Source organism: Silene latifolia, chromosome Y (genome assembly GCF_048544455.1).
Source record: "Silene latifolia isolate original U9 population chromosome Y, ASM4854445v1, whole genome shotgun sequence".
In the NCBI taxonomy this organism is placed as follows: Eukaryota; Viridiplantae; Streptophyta; class Magnoliopsida; order Caryophyllales; family Caryophyllaceae; genus Silene; species Silene latifolia.
Window position 1 is genome coordinate 440,434,843 of NC_133538.1, and position 6,497 is coordinate 440,441,339.

At 38.2% G+C, this 6,497-nt stretch overlaps 1 non-coding gene across 1 annotated transcript; it reads left to right on the forward strand.

The window, feature by feature from the left end:
* Positions 1-5,691: 5,691 nt before the first annotated feature.
* LOC141634816 (small nucleolar RNA R71) lies at positions 5,692-5,799 on the forward strand. Its single transcript, XR_012539536.1, has one exon. It is a non-coding gene; the product is annotated as a small nucleolar RNA R71 (small nucleolar RNA).
* The last annotated feature ends 698 nt before the right edge of the window (positions 5,800-6,497 follow it).

Sequence of the window (6,497 nt, forward strand, 5' to 3'; positions counted from 1 at the left end):
ATTAGGATAATCTTAGCGGTTGCTGCGTTTCATGATTATGAGATTTGGCAAATGGATGTCAAAACCGCCTTCTTGAATGGGATTCTAGAAGAGGAAGTGTACATGACACAACCTGGAGGTTTTGTGGATACATCTAACCCTAAGAAGGTGTGTAAGCTCAAGAAGTCCATCTATGGTCTTAAGCAAGCATCTCGGAGTTGGAATCATCGCTTTGATTGTGTTATTATACAATACGGTTTCACTCGATGTGTTGAAGAACCGTGTTTGTACATGAAGTTTAGTGGGAGTAAGGTTGCATTCCTTGTCCTATATATGGATGACATATTGCTCATCGGGAATGATATTACATCACTCACTTCCGTTAAGGAGTGGCTAGGGAATCATTTCTAGATGAAGGACTTGGGAGAGGCACAACGAATCTTGGGTATCCGGATCTATAAGGATAGGTCCAAGAGGATACTAGCATTGACTGAAGAAGCTTATATTGACAAAGTTCTTAACCGGTTCAATATGAAAGACTCTAAAATAGGATTTATATCTATGGGCCAAGGGATCACTTTGAGCAAGTCACAGTCTCCCTCTACCCCTAAGGAGATTAAACGCATGAAGACCATCCCTTATGCTTCCGCTGTTGGGTCTATCATGTATGCTATAATTTGCACTCGTCCCGACGTCGCGTATGCATTGAGCATGACAAGTCGTTATCAAGCCATGCCTAGTGAGAGTCACTGGATAGCCATAAAGAACATCCTTAAATATTTGAGAAGGACTAAGGATTCGTTCTTAATGTTTGGTGGAGAAACTAAGTTGCGTGTAAGAGGTTACACGGACGCAAGTTTCCAAGCCGATCGAGATGATATGAAATCCCAATCCGGCTATGTATTTATGCTAAATGGAGGAGCTGTTTGCTGGAAGAGCTTCAAGCAAAGTGTTACCGCGGATTCTACAACAGAGGCTGAGTACCTTGCAGCGTCCGAGGCTGCAAAGGAAGCTGTTTGGGTTCGACAATTCATGGAGGGACTAGGAGTAGTCCATTCCGCCAAAGATCCGATCACTCTATATTGTGATAACAATGGGACTATTTTTCAAGCCAAAGAGCCGAAGTCTAGTAATAAATCTGGACACATTGAAAGGAAATACCATGTAATTAGAAATTATGTGGAAAGGAAGGAAATAGACATTTCTAAGATTGGGACAGACGATAATATTGCTAATCCTTTAACCAAGCCTTTATCAAAGGCTAAGCATGATGGTCATGTCGTCGCAATGGGATTGAGACGAGTACCAGAATTTCTTTAGATTATGGATATGTAATAATTGGATATCATATCACTTTTTATATATATGATAATCGCATTCATTATTTAAGCATTCTTTTATGAATTCTTTTATTTAGTGTGACTAAATTTATAATACTTTGTTTATCTGAATAAGTTGCGGAGACAATGTTGAACACTATTTAAGTGAATAAGATGAACATTGTATTTTGTCTCTAGTCACTTAATGAGGTGACGTCTCAGAGTAACTAGATTGTAAGTCGATTGATGGTTGTTCTACACCATGAGGTCATACGTGATGACTAGTCGATTACATAAAAAAGTGTGTGACATTCTGCCGGACAGTGATCCTTTAGAGAGTCCCTTAGTTCTATTATAGACGCCTGATCGTGGCAGGTATCTCTAAGATGTTCCTATGAGTCGATTCTTTTGACTGGAGACTATTATCCAAGTCAGTGCAGTTTCCGAGTGACTTTGGTTTTTGTCCTAGGTCGTGCCGTGAAAGGAGGCTAAAGGGCATCTTCTCAGTCATGGTGATCTGTACTAAGCGAAGATAGATAGGGCATATAGGAATTGTCCACCCACGTTGGGTTACTATATCTCAAGGCCACTCGAGGAGTTGTGACTATAAATGTGTGGCCACACTCGGAAGTAATATGTGGGAGATTTTTCCGGTCTTGTAGTCATACTCCCGATCGAGAAAACCACTCGCGATATGTTCATGTGCAAGTGCGACCTGAAAGACACCTTGCATTGAGTGGGAGATTAAAATAGACAAGAGAATTGGTAGCGCACACCTTGTGTCGGGCAAGTGGGAGATTGTTGGAGTTAGTGTCCTCCACAATAGTGCGTTTACATTATAAATCTCAATAAAGGAATATCATCAGGATATTTATTATATGATCCTCATCATTTAATTAACGTAAATCGATAACGGTTGGCTGACTAGAGTTTGACGTTATTGTCGTGAGACGACGGTGATCAACTGACCCCTTTCGGTCACACTTAAAGGAAAGAACCCCAATTGACAACTAATTAATTGTATGAGATACAATTTATTTAGTCCCTTGATTTATTTACTAAAAGGTTAGTCGATCTTTCTAGAGAGATTTCGAGTTGCGAACTCGAGGCGCGGCAGTTATTATTTAATTATGCGATAATTGAATAATAAATTTTATGAGACAGGTTTTAGTTAATTAATTGTTAATTTACTAAAATTGTACTAATTGATTAATGTGATTAATATTAGTACGTAAATAATATGTGTAGCGGTACACGTATATTTATGGAGTGTTTTGGACATATTTAATCGGGAGGCATTTAAACATAAAACGATGTTTAAAGTAAAATTACACGTATTTGTGCGACAAATATAAGAACCAAAATGGACCCGTAAATGGAACATTGGACCGTATAAATGGAGTGTAAATGGATGATTATAAACATAATCATTTCACTTTTACTTTATGCTCTTACCTATTTTATCTTTTGTTCTATTCTATGTGATAGAGTATTGGACATAAAAAAGAGAAAAAGCACACTCCATTTCCCTTATAGGGTGCCACCTCCCCTCCCTCCTTTACACTTCATTTTTGTTCATTTTTCCACAACTTGAACATTTTTGCATGTGAATAAAGTGTAAAAATTATTTATCTTTCTAAAATCATTAAAATCATTTTACTAAGACTAGTTAGTAATAAAGATTAATAATACTAAGTATATTAGTATTATTTACATATTATCAAGAGATAAATTTAACAAGTATCTAGTTAATATTTGTTAGATTATTGGGTATTTGTTCTTGGGTGTTTCTTGAAGGAGATCTTCTAATTTGGAGATTTGAAAAGGAGGATCTTCCATATTTCATTAGCACAAGAACAATCAAGGTAGGAGATCTTGATTGTGCCCATATTCACCATCAAATCAATGTAAGGAAATTGTATTTCCTTAATCTTTAATTAATATGCTTTTATATTTCCATGCATGTTACACAGATCACCTAAAACACAAATTATGAGATAATTTGATTTTTAATTAGAGAGTCTAATTAGGATCTATGATCTTTCAGGTGGTTCATCCTTTCTTAGGGACCACTTGAACCGGACTTACTCATTTAGAATCGGGAATTGCATAAATAATTCCCGCATCCAACAATTTAATCACTTCCTTTTTGACCACTTCTTGCATGTTAGGATTTAGTCGTCTTTGACCATGGACACATGGTTTATGGTCTTCCTCAAGATGGATTCTATGCATGCAAAATTCGGGGCTTATGCCCTTTAAATCATCAAGTTTGTAACCAATGGCTTTCTTGTAAGTTTTTAAAACATGATGCAATTTAGACAATTGACTCTCACTCAAATTAGCACTAACAATTAACGGACACATCTCCTCATCATCTAGAAAAGTATACTTTAAATTTGAGGGGAGGGGTTTAAGTTCAGGTTTTTGTACCTAAAGGTCTTCAGGTGTAGAAACCAAACCTATAAAGTCTGAGATTTCCTCCAATGATAGCTCTTCTCCATCCAATTCATGCTCCAAAGCATCTATCTCCTCATTTCCAATCTCATCATCACCTGTAAATTATTCCAATAGCAAGAGTGCCTCCATAGGTTCTTTAGACAAATATCGAGGTATAGAGTCTTCTATGACAATGTCAACAACATCCAAAACATCAATAGAATAACAAGATTATTCTATCATTGGACTCTTCATGGTACTATTTAAATTGTATATGACCTTATCATCACCCACTTCCAATGTGATTTTACCATTCTTGACATCAATTACCGCACCCGCGGTATGTAAAAAGGGTCTTCCCAAAATGATTGGGATTTGGGCATATTCGGCCATGTCAAGAACGACAAAATCAACCGTAATGAAAAACTTACCAACCTTCACGGGAACATCATCCAAAACTCCCAAAGGGCGTTTTATAGAACGATCCGCCATTTGGAATGTGACACTAGTACATTTTAAGACTTCCTTAACAAATAGAGTAAGGAATTACACTCACACTAGCACCTAAATCACATAAAGCTTTATCAATTTGATAGGTGCCAACTGTGCATAGAATAGAAAAACTACCGGGATCTTTTAACTTAGAAGGGGACTTGTTTTGGAAAACAGCACTAACCTCGGCGGTGAAGGATATTGTTTCAACTTCGTCAAAAGTCCTCTTCTTAGTTAAAATCTCTTTCATGAACTTAGTATAAGATGGAATTTGAGTAATTAATTCGGTAAAAGGAACGGTTACCTGGAGATTCTTCACAACTTCCATGAACTTACCGAATGGATAATTCTTTTTATGCTTTGCCAATCTATGAGGGAAAGGCACTTTGACTTTTTCCGGCACTTTGTTTCAACATCCTTCTTTGGAGGAGCATCCTCCACATCTTTAATTTCTTCAACCACAAATTGGATCATCCACCTTCTTTGGAATATCCTCACCTTTCTTAACGTTAGGAGAAATCTCCAACTCAACAAGTACCTCCTCATCTTTCTTGTGCATGGGTTGCTCATCATATTTCGTACCACTTCTCAAGGTGATGGCATTGAGGGTAGCATGTGGTTTCTCACCTTGAGGTGGTAATTGACCCGTTTTTCTTTGAGAGCTAGAAGCGGCTAGTTGAGCCATTTATTGCTCTAGCATCTTGATGGCAGTATTTTGAGCTTGATCATTCTTTTGGATTTGAGTCAACAATTCCCTTTGCATTTGTACCATCAAAGCCTCAATTTTACCCCCTCCTTGGTTGTTTTGTTGGACATTTTGAGGTGGTGGACCTTGATTTTGTTGGTAATTTATTTGAGGTGGCCTTTGTTTTTTTGGTTTTCACTTTGATAGCCCGGTGGGGAATTATACTTTTGTTGTTGTGGAATGTAAGCATTTTGTTGTTGTGGTTGGGGTTAAGGTTGAGGGTTAAGCAGATTATTACTTTTATAAGACATATTCGGGTGAAATCTTCAATTCGGGTTATAAGTATTTGAAAATCTACCCGGTGGATATGAATTTTGTCTAAAATTTTGATAAGCGCATACCTCCTCCATAGTAGCTTGGCAATGAGCGGCATAATGACCCGCACCCCCGCAACCTTCACAAACAATGATTTGACTAGTCGAAGACACGACATTGAGTTGTTGAAGAGAATCCCTAGCATCTCGTTCCGCCAATTGTTGTTGGAGTAAGGCAATTTGAGCCAAGAAAACAGAATTATTAGGAGATTCCTCCTTACCCTTGAGTGGCACACTTTGGGAATTGACATATTGAACGTCATGGATTGCCATGGATTCAATTGTGGCATGAGCAATATCAGTGTCAATTTGATCAAACCACCCATTGTTGGTGGAATCGAGAATCCTTTAGGACTCGACACATCATCCATTGTAGAATGTTATAGCGAGGAACCAAGCATCCAACCCATGATGTGGGCATTGTCTTTGTAGCTTCTTATACCTCTCCCAAGCTTCATACAAGCTCTCAAGAGCTTGTTGACGGAATCCGGTGATTTAGCTCCTTAAAGTTTGAGTTTTCTCTGGTGGAAGAAACTTTTGATAGAGAGCAAGAGCCAATGTCTCCCAATTTGTGATTCCCATGGCGGTGCGATCAAGGCTATTAATCCATAGCTTTGCCTTGTCCTTCAAAGAGAAAGGAAAAAGTATTTCCCTAATTTGGGCTTGAGTGACACCCGTTTGCCGAATCATGGAGCAATAGTGACAAAAGTTATGCACATGCAAGTTGGGATCCTCCAAAGGACTTCCCCAAATTGCTTCCTCTCCACATGGCTAACGAAATCCGGTTTGATCTTGAATTCCGGGGCGGTAATTTGAGTAGTAGTAATACCGGCTGGAAGCATAGCTGCGGTAGGCTTGGAATAATCGAAAAGTTTCACCATCTTTTTAGTTGGAGATGGTGGTGGTGGTGGACATGATAAACTAGAAACTTCCTCCCTCCTCAAGAGCTTTAAGATCGTCTAAGTAAGACTTTCTTGCACTTTCAAATTGCACGGGAGAAGCGGCTTCTTTAACTTCATTCCAAAAACGTCGTCATCTACGAAACGTTTTCTCAGGCTCGGAATCCGGTGAAAGCAAATCTCCACTACGAGAAGACCAGAGCATAAGACAACAATCTCTATAAAATCGTAAGTAAATGTCTCAAGGAACAAGTGTTCATCAAGACAAAAGAAAACAAGATAGAAATCAACAAATTTAAATGCAATAAAA